This window comes from Sciurus vulgaris (assembly GCF_902686455.1).
Source record: "Sciurus vulgaris genome assembly, chromosome: 2".
In the NCBI taxonomy this organism is placed as follows: Eukaryota; Metazoa; Chordata; class Mammalia; order Rodentia; family Sciuridae; genus Sciurus; species Sciurus vulgaris.
Genome location: NC_136462.1, coordinates 200141953 through 200155551, shown reverse-complemented (window position 1 = coordinate 200155551; position 13599 = coordinate 200141953).

Here is a 13599-nt window from a genome sequence, read left to right as displayed (position 1 = left end):
ACCAGCTGTGGCTTTTGGTCCTGGGAACCCCGGTTTCTTCATCGAACTACTGGGCACGAATCCATCAGGGACAGTGTCAGTCCCGCCAAAGTGATTTCTTTTATTATTGGCAAAAAGTACTAAATACAGTGTAAAATACAGGTTTTAATATATTTTTAGTGGATGAAGGACCCTCAAAGGCAAAAGTGCCCAGAGGCCCCAAAAGTCAAGAATCCACCGTGGAAAAGAGGGAGGAGTCCAAGTCGTTGCTGAGGACAACCACGACAGTGCTTTTATCAGGCCTCAAGGGCAGCTCCTAGCAGGTGGTAGGGGGTCCAAAAATGATGGACATGCGATAATCACGGAAAGTTTTGAGCCGAAGGTTAACACCTTCAGCTCTGGTAGCTTTGATGGGTAGAACCGGTGCCGGTGAGGAAAGAACGCCGGAGGAAAGAGCTCCAGAGTTGACAGGTGCCGCTGGCTGCACAGGGTGGGTCAGGCAAGTACACTCGCCTGCATTCTTCATTCATCCACTCCGTGAAGGTTGTACAAGTGCCCCCCAAAGTCCAGGCACTATGCCACCCTCTGGAGCCCCATGGTCCTTGCCCTGGGAGAACTTGCATTCTGCTGAGGAAGCTGAACAGGAAACAGACAAGAAATGGTAGGAGATGACAGGTGGTAGTATTCTGTGATGCTGGAAGAGACTTCTCTTGGGCTGGCCTAGAGGCCTCTCTAAGTTACATTCGACCTTAGAGACCTGAGATGAAACCATCAGGCAAGATGAGACCCAGGAAGCATTTTCACAGTGTGGAATTGTCACGGTAAAGGCTTGGCATGTGTGCTTAAAACAGAGAGGTCGTTGGGCTCGGTGGCCCATGTCTGTAATCCCAGAGGCTCAGAAGCCTGAGGCAGGGGGGATTGTGAATTCAAAGCCAACCTCAGCAAAAAGCGAGGTGCTAAACAACTCAGTGAGACCCTCTCTCTAAATAAAATACAAAATAGGATTAGGGATGTGGCCCAATGGTAGAGGGCCCCTAAGTTCAATCCCTGGTACCCCCCCCCCAAAAAAAAAACACGCATAACACAAAACAAACAAACAAAAAAGCACAAAACCAGAAAGGTCACTAAGACTGGCACCTGGAGGAGCTGAGCAAGGCAGGCAAGGCCAGTCTCCAGGGTAGGCCTTTATTTACCAGAGTACTTGCAAGAACTTAGTGCAATAACTTAGTGTTAAAACACTGAGCACAGAACTAGCACATAGTAGGTGCTTAGTAAGTGGTAGTTATGATGATAATGATGAAATGTTTGGATGTTTGGTTTTCATTTTATTTTTATTTATTTTTTATTTTTGCAGTGGGGTCAAACCCAAGGCATCGCACATGCTAGGCAAGAGCTCTACTACTGAGCTAACTCCCAGCCTCAAGGTGTCCTTGTTTTGAGGGGGTGGCAGGATAGACATAGCTGGGTTTTCTAAGCTGTTCCCCATCACCAAGGAGGACCCACAGAAGGGAGCAAGGAGAGAAGAGTCAAGTCAGGAGCCTCCATGAGAGCTAATGGCTGAAAGGGGCAGGGCTGCTGCTTTGAGGGTAGGGCAAAGTCCAGAGGCTGGGAAGCCTCGTCAGTGGGGAGGGGGCAAGGGGCAGAGGCTGGGGAGCCGCTGCTGAGACTCCCAGCCTGTGGACCCTGGGATGGCCCACCACTGACACTGTACTCAACCGGAGGGCAGGTTTCTGCAAGGGGTGATAAGGAGTTCCCACGGGGACTGTGGAATTGGAGGCATCAACAGCACACCCCCAGAAGATGTCCTGCAGGTGGCTGGAGGCAGAAGTCCGCAGCTCCGGCTCACAGCTCCAGATCCAGCTTCAGTTCACAAGATTAAAGTGTATTGAGTTAATGAGTGCCCCTGCTGTCGGCTTGTTTCAGGGTTCATTTTCATTTACTTTCTGAAAATGTTGGAAAGAATAGAGGACTGTTAAACTCCCACCACTTCTTTCAGATTTTGTTTTAAATGGTGCCTGAATCGAAAGCAGACAAATTAATATATGTATAACTAATTGTACCTACAGAATCAGGGATTATTTAAACACCTCTCATCAACCAAAAGGTTACTTATTATTAAACGGATTAACAAACAACCTGTAATGAAGGCATAACATTCAGTCTATAAGTCACAATGATTTGGAATAATTGGATCTGTAGATCTCACCTCCTGAGATACTGTTGACCTGTTGTTTTTGAGAAACCTTGTCTAGAATGTCTAAATTAGCTTGAATGACTTAAATACTCTAAAGTCATTTAAAATATTTTCCTGTTTAAGAAAAATTTCCATGGAAATGAAAAGTTGGTTTCATTTAATTCAGTCAAGAAATATTTGCTGAGCACCTACTAAGTGTCATGCGCTGAGACTTAGCTGAACCTGGATAGAGCCTGTATGATGCTAATGGCAGAAAAACCAAAGAGCGAATCCGTCTTTGGTGATAGACCAAAGTGCAGGGACTTCTATGGGAGATCAACAGGAGACTTTCCAGGGAATGATGTTTACACTGAGACTTTTAAGACTTGAACCTGGAGAACAAACAGAATAGGGTGCAGTGGAGACATTACAAGATGACCCTAAAAGAAGATGGTGATAGTGCAGACATCAGAAGGGGGAAGGGGGAGGAAGGTAGGAAGGATCCTTGCAACCTAGAGATGTGCAAGAGGTTTGGACTTGGTCCAGGGAAATGGGTGAACGTGGAAGGAAGACTTTTAAGCCAACAGTGAGGTGACCCAGTACAGATGTACTGCTCATTCCAGATGCCCAGTACAGAAAGGGTCCCAAGGAAGCAAAGTCAAGGTTGGGAGATCAGTTAGTACAATGAGATGTCTACATGAGAATTCATGGGAGCCAAGATTAAAGCAGGCATGTGGACGAAGTGAACATATCTGGGAGAGGCTTTGGAGGCTGGACAGATGGAGATTTACCCAAATCTTTACCTTCATCTTGTGTTCATGCTCCAGCTTGCCTGTCTTCTGTCCTTCACACCACCGCCACCCTTTCTTCCATGTCCAAAGACCCTTTCTCTGCCTTCATTCTGTTTGATCTCTCCACAGTTACTGACACAGAGATGATACAACTGACCTTAAAATATGACCTTCTTCTGTACCTGCAGCACCACAGTCTGGTTTTCTCCAACCTTACTGGCCATTCCTTGCCAGACCTCTGTCTTTGTTGTCCCTCTGCCTGTTCTCTGGATTTTGCCGTTCCTAGGACTTGGATTTGGACCTCTTCTCCACTTCACTTCTCTTTCTGGGAGGCCTCACCCATCCCACACCTTCAAACCATCAATACACTGAGAACTCTCGGTTTTCCAACTGAACTGACTGCTTCTTACTGTCAGGACTCTCATGCGCATCTCAATAACTCCATCAGCACCCGGACTCGGTCCTTCTATCATCTTCTCTCAGGTGGCCATAGGGCCAGCAGCTCCAGTTTCCTGTATCAGACACCTGGAAGTCATCCCTGACTTCTGTTCCCCCTCCACTCCTACCCAATCCAAAGGCAAATCTTCCATCTGATCAACTTGGGAAATATTTCCCGTCTCTTCATTTGTCTCCATCTTTACTACAACCATCTTACTGGGTTCCCACCAGTTCTCACACTCTCCCTTACATCACTCACTTTGAAGGAGGCCAGATGCCAAATTGTGACTAGCTCTAGGGAGGAACTCCCAGCAAGAAACCGAGGCCTCCAGCAGGTAGGGAAGCAAGCACGGAGGTGGATTCTGCCTTCCCAGTTCAGTCCCAGCTGACGTCTTGTTTATGACTTTATGAGAGGCACTGAATCAGAACCAAGAGGTAGGCTGCTTCTAAATTTCCGGCCAACAGAAATTATGACATAATAAAATGTGTGTTGCTTTAAGTAGATAAATTTGGCTAATTTCTTATGCTGTAATTATTAACTAATACAGTTATGCAGAGTATTCATTTAAAACACAAAGGAGATCATGGCTCTCCTGGGCTTCCTCTTTCACTGCCCCCCTCCAAAACAAAAAAACAAACCATTTTCTCATGCCTGGCATGACGATAGAGGGAGGTCAACAAATTCTGCCCCCCAAAAGCAGCGATAATGCTGGACAAAACTGTCAAAAAATGGCCATTTCAGACCTCTGCAAATGGATCAAAGGCATCCCACAAGCTGAGAAGCATTTTAAATTAGTCAGAATCACGAACTTTAAGTAAGAACAGCATGAATCTATGACATTTTTGCCGGTATATGCTCCTATTCTCGAAAGCAAAAAGGGAAGTATGATTAATAAATGACTTCTCCTCAGAAACAATGGAGACCAAAAGCAGTGGAATGACATAGTTAACATGCCAGAATAACGAAAACTGTCAAACAATAGCTCCATATCCAGCAAATATCAAAGACGAAGGTGAAATAAATACAATCTGAGATAAACAAAAATGGAAAGAATTTTGTTGCTTCCATGCCTGCCTTGTAAGAAATACTAAAGGAAATTCTTCAAGCTGAAAGTAACACTACACAATAACTTCGATTCACAAGAAGAAATCGCAGAATGCCGGAAATGGTAAATACAAAGTCTCTTTAAATGGACTCTATTTCTTCTGCTGCATTTAAACACACACACACACACACACACACACAGACACACACACATTTAATGCTGGATAAAGCAATAATTGTAACACTCTATTGTTGCATTTATAATAGCAGAAGGGTAGGGGGAGATGAGATATATTGAAATAAGTTTCTATATTTTACTGAAATTAAGTATTATTCTAAAGCAGATTGTGCTAAGATGAAAATTGTAATCCCTAGAGCAATTTTTAATGAAAAGACTCAAAAGATAGTTTTTAAAAAATAAAGGGATAAATCCAAAGTAGTTTGTAAAAACACATTTAATATAAAATAAAGCAATGAAAAGGATCAAGAAACCTGACATGAATAGAAAACCAAAGTTAAAATGGCAGCACAGGGGCTAGGGATATAGCTCAGTTGGTAGAGTGCTTGCCTCACGTGCACAAGGCCCTAAGTTCTAATCCCCAGCACCATTAAAACAAACAAACAAACAAACCAAAAAAAATGACAGCACAGATTAGTTTTGTTAGATGCGAATAGTCTAAAGACCCCAAAGACAGAGCTAAGCTGGATGGAAAAGTCACATCTGACAATATGCTTTCTCTCATGAAAACAACATAGATTCAAAAACGTGAATGAACTGAAAGCAAAAAGATGGAGAAAAGACATACATCCCCATGACCAAAATACCTGGCAAGAACAGCTGAGGGGAGCAAATGTTTATTTCAACAACTCCAGATGTTCAGTCCATATCAGCCAATTCCATTGCTCTGGGCCTGAGGTGAGGCAGAGCATCATGGCAGAGAAATGCTGCTCAGCACTGGGCAGCTAAGAAGCAGAGAGTCAGGGTCAAGATAGTTCAAGACCTTCCCCATCCACAGCCCATGTCCTCCATCCATGCCCCATCTACCTACAGTTACCATCCAGTCGTCCCTTCAAGTTATTAATCCATCAGGCGGAGTAGCCCACTAATGAGTTTATAGCTCTCATGATTCAGTCTTTGCACCTCTGAACATTGCTACATTGCCTAACACATGAACTCTGTGGGGACATTTTTAGAACTAAACCATAACACATGGAAACAACCTTAAAAGTTGAAGTTTCTGTACCAATATTAGGCAAAACAGTGTTTCTTAAACTCTCTAAATGCTGCTTTTCCAGCCAGCCCCTGGTGGGGTCTTCTTGAACCTTCTTAATTTGGTCATCAGCGAGGATGGAACTAACCTTTCTGCTGCTTCTTGTTTCTGCAGGTTTCCACCTGATTCCCAGTTGCTTAGGATCTGCAGGACTTAGGATCTGTCCCAGGACGTTTTATGCTTCAAGGCTTCAGCGCTTGTCACCCAATGTGTGCACCAGGTTGGGGGATGCTTCTAGAAGGAAAAGGAAGACAAAAGAAAATCCACAGCCCTCACCTCCTGCTGAGAGCAGAGTGCTCTTTGGTCTCTGCCTGCTTTCTCACTAGCACCCTTAGGTTTCTTGCACAGGTGTGGGTTCTCAGTGAGGGAACAGGTGGCGTTTGCACTTAGAATTCAGGCTCTTCTTCAATGGATCTTTCACTCACAGGACTTCCTGTGAACTTCCAGCTGGGTTGTGCTGTTTGATAATGACTTTGGAGATGGTGCCTTGAGAGGTCAGAGCTACAAATGCACAGATTTTAGCCCCTCGTGGTTGGGTTTTAAATTATCCTCTTCCAGTTTCTGTCTGGTTTGGGATATTTTTGGTGTCTTTTAGTAGTGAGGTTTTTTTTTTTTTTTTTTTTTTCAGATTCTACTCTGTTTTTATATTTGTTATATGGGGGTCAAGTTTGAGTGACATCCTTGCCCCTCTATCATGACCTCATCCTCTTATCTTAGCATGTCAATACTTTTTCTCTCAATTCACTGTTATAGTTACCAAATGGTGCTTCTCTAATTCCATCATACTGTCTATATTGATTAATTGACTCTAAGGAAGATCTTCCTTTCCCTTTGCTTATACCAGTTTGTCATCATTATTATTCTCACATCATATATGGCATGTGGGGACCCTTTCAAGCTGGTTTCCAAGTCTTCCAGACATCTCTCATCTGCTGTAAGCATGTTCTTATCTTCTGGTACAATGAAGTGTTTCAAGCTCCCCACACTCAACCAAGGGTCATTTTCCCAAAGAGCCCTGCTGGTTTATTTTCTTGGGGAGAATAGCATTTAGAAACTAAAACAAGGTCACTAGGTTTGCTCAATGATACTGAGCACTCTTACACATGTAATTATAAAATACTTATATAGAGAGAATATATAAAAAGTATATGCATATGTATTTACATGCATACAAAAAGACATGTGTGCTTATATTATGTCCATAGTGTGTTAACATATTTTTCTGTCCCTTACACTTTAGTATGTTGATCTAGAAACTTGTCAGATTCAGATTTGATTTTTTAAGCTAGACTATTTCATATGTAGCATTGTGTGGTTCCAGTAGGAAACATATAACATCTATTTTTCCTCCTCCTCCTCCTCTTTCTTCTTTTAGCAGCTATCAATCATTTTTGTCCAGATTTGTTAACTCTTTAAGGGTTGTGGCAGATAAAAATGATCACCAATACTCTGACGTAATTTAATGAAATTCCAATGACATTGTTCATAGAATATAAAAAGGAGTCATAAAATTCATTTGGAAAAATAAAAGACCCAGAATAGCCAAAGCAATCCTTAGGAAGAAAAGTGAAGCAGGAGGCATCACAATATCAGACATTAAATTATACTACAGAGCTATAGTAACAAAACCAGCATGGAATTGATACCAAAACAGACATGAAGACCAATGGTATGGAATAGAAGACACAGAGACAAACCCACATGAATACAGTTATCTCATACTAGACAGAGGCGCCATAAACATACATTGGAGAAAAGATAGACTCTTCAACAAATGGTGTTGGGAAAACTGGAAATCCATATGTAGCAGAATGAAATTGAACCTCTATCTCTCACCCTGCACAAAACTCAACTCAAAGTGGATCAAGGACCTAGGCCCTAGAACAGAGACTCTATAACTACCAGAAGAAAGTGTAGGCCCAGCCCTCTATCATGTGGGCTTAGGATCTGACTTCCTTAACAAGACTCCCATAAGAAGTAAAATCAATAATCAACAAATGGGATGGAGAATGGAGGAAGGAAGGACCGAATAGAGGGAAAAGAGGGGTGGGGGGGAGGGAAAAAATAACAGAATGAATCAAGCAACATCACCCTATGTAAATGTATGATTACACAAATGGTACGCCTTGACTCCATGTGCACACAGAGAAACAACATGCATCCCATTTGTTTACAATAAAAAAAAATCTGGACAAAAAAAAAAACAAAAAACAAATGGGACGGAATCAAACTAAAAAGCTTCTTCACAGCAAAGGAAACAATGAAGAATGTGAAGAGAGTCCACAGAATGGGAGAAAACCTTTGCCACCTGCACCTCAGAGCATCAACCTCCAGGATCTATGAAGAACTGGAAAAACTTAATACCAAAAAAAAAAAAAAATCAATAAATGGGCTAAGGAACTGAACAGACACTGCACAGAAGAAATATCATCAGTCAACAAATGTAGGGAAAAATGTTCAACATCCCTAGCAATTAGAGAATGAAAATTAAAACTGCACTGAGATTCCATCTCACTCTAGTCAGAATGGCAATTATCAAGAACACAAGTGACAGTAAGTGTTGGGGAGGATGTGGGGAAAGGTTCATTCGTACATTGCTGGTAGAGCTGCAAATTGGTGCAACCACTCTGGAAAACAGTGTGCAGACTCCTCAGAAAACTTAGAATGCAGCCATCATTTGAGCCAGTTATCCCACTTCTTGGTTTATGCTCAGAGGACTTACAATCAGCATACTGCAGTGACACAGCCACATCAATGCTTATAGCAGCTCAACTCACAATAGGTAAACTATGGAGCCAACCTAGGTGACCTTCAACAGATGAATGGATAAAGAAAATGCGGTATATATACACAATGGGACATTACTCAGTCACTAAGAAGAATGAAATTATTGCATTTGCCCAGCTAATGAATGGAACTGGAGAATATCATGCTAAGTGATACAAGCCAATCTCAAAAAATCCAAAGGTCAAAAATTTTCTCTGATACATGAATGCTAACTCACATAACAGGGTGGAGGGAAGAAGAGAAGTTCACTGGATTAGACAAAGGGGAATGGAGGGAAGGGAGGGGGGATGGAAAGAGGAAAGACAGTAGAATGAACCGGACATACTCTCCTATGTTTATATATGATATGTCAAAATACACTCTACTATCCTGTATGTCTAAAAAGAACAAAAAACAAAAAACAAAACAAAATTACAAATACTCTGACACTTCTCCCTTTGGAATGAGGTCTCTCTCCTCTCTTGTCTAAGACTGCTTTGGCCTGTAAAATGTGTTGGAAGTGATGTGGTGTCAGTTTCTGGCTCAGGCTTGAAGACTCTGAGCTGCTCCTTCCATCTCTTGGAATACTGGTTTCTGCAACCCAGTCCATCATGTAAGAAACCAGCTACCGTGCTGATAGGACCACAAGGGTAGAAGGGGCATAATGTTACAAGCAGAGTCAGAGAGAGCCGTTCAAGCCTGGCCACCCCCCTGGCCCCATCAAATTACCTGGTACCTGGGTGAAATCTCCCATGCTCCCTGAAACAGCCCAATTGTCACTCAACCCAGATCCACTGAGTGATCCCAAGTAGTGCACAGTGGAGCAGAAGATTGCCCGGCGGCCCTGCCCTATGCAGGAGCCATGAAATTATGAGATGTACTCAAACAGTGGTTGCTTTGGGCCACTAGGCTGATTTTCTGTTTGTTCGTTTGCTTTTGGAAGGGGGATGAGTATTTGTCACGTAGCAGTGGATAGCCAGAATGTGGCTTCTAGAAGGTGCTGCTCTAATTGTGTGATTTTTCCTCATTTATTAGCTGAAATAATTCTATAAAGGCACCTTACTCTTATTAACCATTTAGGTACCCTAAAGTTCCTTTATTTTTAAAAAATCGAGGCATAATTGATATACAGTAAATTTTACCTTTGAAGGCTTTTGTTCTGTTTTAACAAGTCCCTAGAGTCATGTACCCTTCTCACAGTCAAGACCAGAGTCTTCCATCACACCAACATACTTGTCTGTGGTCCACTCATGTCCCTGTCCCCACCCCAGTGAACATCGGTCTGTCTGTCCCATGATGTTCTCAGTCATATGAGTGGAATCATACAGTACATAGGATTTCTAGTCTGGTTTCTTTTGCTCAGAACAGTTCATTTGAGATTAAACCATGTCACTGAATGCATTGGAAATTAAGTTCTGGTGATTGCTGAGATTATGCCACCACACAGATAGATATATCACAGCATATTTCTGCACTCACCAGTTTAAGTACACAGAGGTTGTTTCTAGTTTTTGTTGTGATCATGAATAAAACCACCATAACCACAGGTTTTTGTGTGAATATAAAATATAAGCTTTTATTCCTCTTGGGTAAATATCTACGATTAGATATCTTGGGTCTTATAGTAAGTATATGTTTAACTTTATGAGAATTATCAAACTTTTTTTTTTCTTGGTGTAACTGGGACTTGAACCTAGGGGCACTGTACCACTGAGCTGCATCCCCAGCCCTTGTGATCCTCTTGCCTTAGCCTCCAGAGTAGCTGGAATTACAGGTGTGCTCCCCCATACCTGGCTTGCTAAACTTGGCTAAGTGTATGATTCTGCATTCTCACTAGCAGTGTATGAAGGTTTCAGCTTCCCTACATTTTTGTCAAACCTCTGTACTGTCAGCTTTTCTGTTGTCATTTTAGTTATATTTGTTTATTGTTTTGTTTTTGTAACAGTGCTATCAAAGTGTGGCTTTAAGTTGCCTTTCCCTAATGATTAATGATGTTAAGCATCTTCTCATGTGCATACTTGCTGTCTCTCTTTTTTCAAGTCAAATATCCATTCAAGTATTTTGTTCATTTTATTTTGGGATGTTTGTTTTCTTATTAAATTTTTAAGAGTTTTAAAAAATGCATTGTGGATGAAAGCCTTTTACTACATAAATGCTTTGCATATATTTTCTCCAAATCTTCCTCTTTTCCTTTTAACAGTAGCTTTCTGACCCAACTGACACCACAGTGGAGGAATTGCCAGAAAAATAATATAGAAATTTGATAGTCAAAATGATTAATGAACTAAAAGAAGAATCTAAGGAATGAACTGAGAGAAAAAATAGAAGTGAAAGAAGAAGAAGTATGGAGAAAGAACCAAACAGAAATTCTGGAAATGACTCAACAAATCCAATTAAAAATTCCATTGAAAATATCATCAATAGATTAGACCACATAGAAGATGGATTTTCAGGCCTCAAAGACAATGTGTATAATCTTAAAAACACAGTAAACAATAAAGAAAAGAAAATAGGAGACCATGACAAGGATATTCAAGAAATGTTGGACAACATTGAAAGACAAATCTAAGGTCCATTGGCATAGAAGAAGGCAGCAAGATACAAACTAAGGAAATGAAGAATATTTTCAGTGAAATAATAGCAGAATAATTTCCAAACCTTGGGAATGAGATGGAAATTCAAATATAGGATGTATTCAGAACTCCAAATAGACAATCTCAAAAGTAATCCTCTCCAAGATGAATCATAATTAAAATGTCTAATGTAGAACAATAATAGAATTTTAAAAGCCACAAGAGAATAATGGAAAGTCACATTTAGTGATAAGCCAATACAAACTACCAAGGATCTCACAGTCAATAAGCTAAAAGCCCAGAGGGCTTGCAGTAATATATACCAACGAAAGAAAATGACTGCCAACCAAGATTGCTATATCCAGCAAAACTATTCTTTAGAATTGAAGATGAAATGAAAACCTTCCAAAACAAAAAGAGTTTATGACTAGTAAGGCATCACTATAGAAAATACTTAAAGAAATATATGCAGATGAAGTGAAAAGCAAACTTCAGAGTCAGTAAATGGATGAATCTCACTAGAAGAGTAGTTAAGTAAAGGATATTCAAGTCTGAATTAAACATTAAAAATAACTCAAAATTGCAGGAAATAATAATCATCTCTATAACAATACTGAATATAAATGGTCTCATCTCTAAAATTAGAAGACATAGACTGACAGAGTGGATCTTAAATAAGATCCAATTATATGTTGTTTACAAGAGACTCACCTCATAGGAAAAGACATCTATAGGCTGAAGGTGAAAGGACAGGAAAAGATATACCATGCAAATGGAGACTGAAAGCAAACAGGAGTAGCTACTCCCGTTTCCAAAAAAGTAGTCATCGAGTCAAAATTAATTACAAGAGACAATGAAGGTAAAGGGAACTATCCAAACAAGAAGATATAATAATTATAAATATTTATGCCCCAAATGTCAGTGCACCCAATTATCTAAAATAAACACTACTCAACATAAAGTCTCAGAATGACTCCAATACAATAATACTGGGTTATTATTTCAACACACCTTTCTCACTTACATATAGGTTATCCCAACATAAAGTAAGTAAAGACTTTTTAGACCTAACAAATTCTATTAACCAAATGGACCTAACAGAAATCTATAAAAGGGCTGGGGAGATAGCTCAGTTGGTAAAGTGCTTGCTTTGCAAGAACAGGGCCCTGGGTTCGATCCCCAGCACCATAAAAAAAAAAAAAAAAAACCTATAAAATATTTCATACATCAACAACTGAATTCACTTTCTTCTCAGCTACACATGGAACTTTCTCCAAAATAGGCCATATTTTAGGACACAAAGCAAGTCTTAGCAAATATAAAAAAAATTATGATTATTTGCATTTTATCAGATTATAATGGAATTAAATTAAAAATCAATAGCAAGATAAAAACAAAAGCATTTTAACACATGGAGATTGAATAATATACTTGAAAATGAAGAATGGGTCATAGAAAAAATCAAGGGAGAAATAAAAAATTCACAGAAACAAATGAGAACAGAGATACAATGTATCAGAATCTCTAGTACACTATAAAGGCAGTTCCAAGAGGAAAGTTTATAGTATTAAGGGATTAAGTTAAAAAAAAAAAAAAAAGAAAGAAAAATCCCAAGTAACCAATCTAGTGTTGCATGTCAAGGCCCTAGAAGAGCAAAAACAAATTCCCAAAACCAGTAAGAGACAGAAAATAATTAAGAGAAGAGCTTAAATTAATGAAATTGAGAATTAAAAAATACACAGGAATAATGCAACAAAGACTTGGTTCTTTGAAAAGATAAACAAGATTGATAAACCCTTAGCCAAGCTAACCAAAGGAAACAGAGATCAACAAAATTAGAGATGAGGGCTGGGGAGATAGCTCAGTTGGTAAAGTGCTTGCCTTGTAAGCATAAGGCCCTGGGTTGAATCCCCAGCACCGCAAAAAAAAAAAAAAAAAAAAAAATTAGAGATGAAAAAGAAAATATCACCACAGATATTTCTGAAATCCAGAGGATTATTAGGAACTGTTTTGAAATTTATGGTCCAATAAATTGAAAAATCTCAAAGATATTGACCAATTTATAGACACATATGACCTGCCCAATTGGACCAAAATGATATAGAAAACCTAAACAAACCAATATCAAGCAACAAGATTGAACTAATAAATTAAACAAACAAACAACAACAACAAAAAAAACTTTCCAACAAAGAGAAGTCCCAGACCAGACAGATTCTCAACTGAATTCTACTAAACCTTTAAAGAGGTTTGAGTATCTTTTTTCTTTTTCTTTCTTTCTTTCCTTCCTTCCTTCTTTCCTTCCTTCCTTCCTTCCTTCCTTTCTTTCTTTCCTTCCTTCCTTCCTTCCTTCCTTCCTTCCTTCCTTCCTTCCTTCCTTCCTTCCTTCCTTCCTTTCTTTCTTCCTTTCTTTCTTTCTTTTTCTTTTTCTTTTTTTTTTTTTTTTGTTTGAGGATGGAACCCAGGGTCTCTTAAATACTGAGTCAAATCCCCAGGTCTTTTTTATTTTTATTTTGAGACAGGGTCTTGCTAAGTTCCTTAGGGCCTCACGATGTTGCTAAGT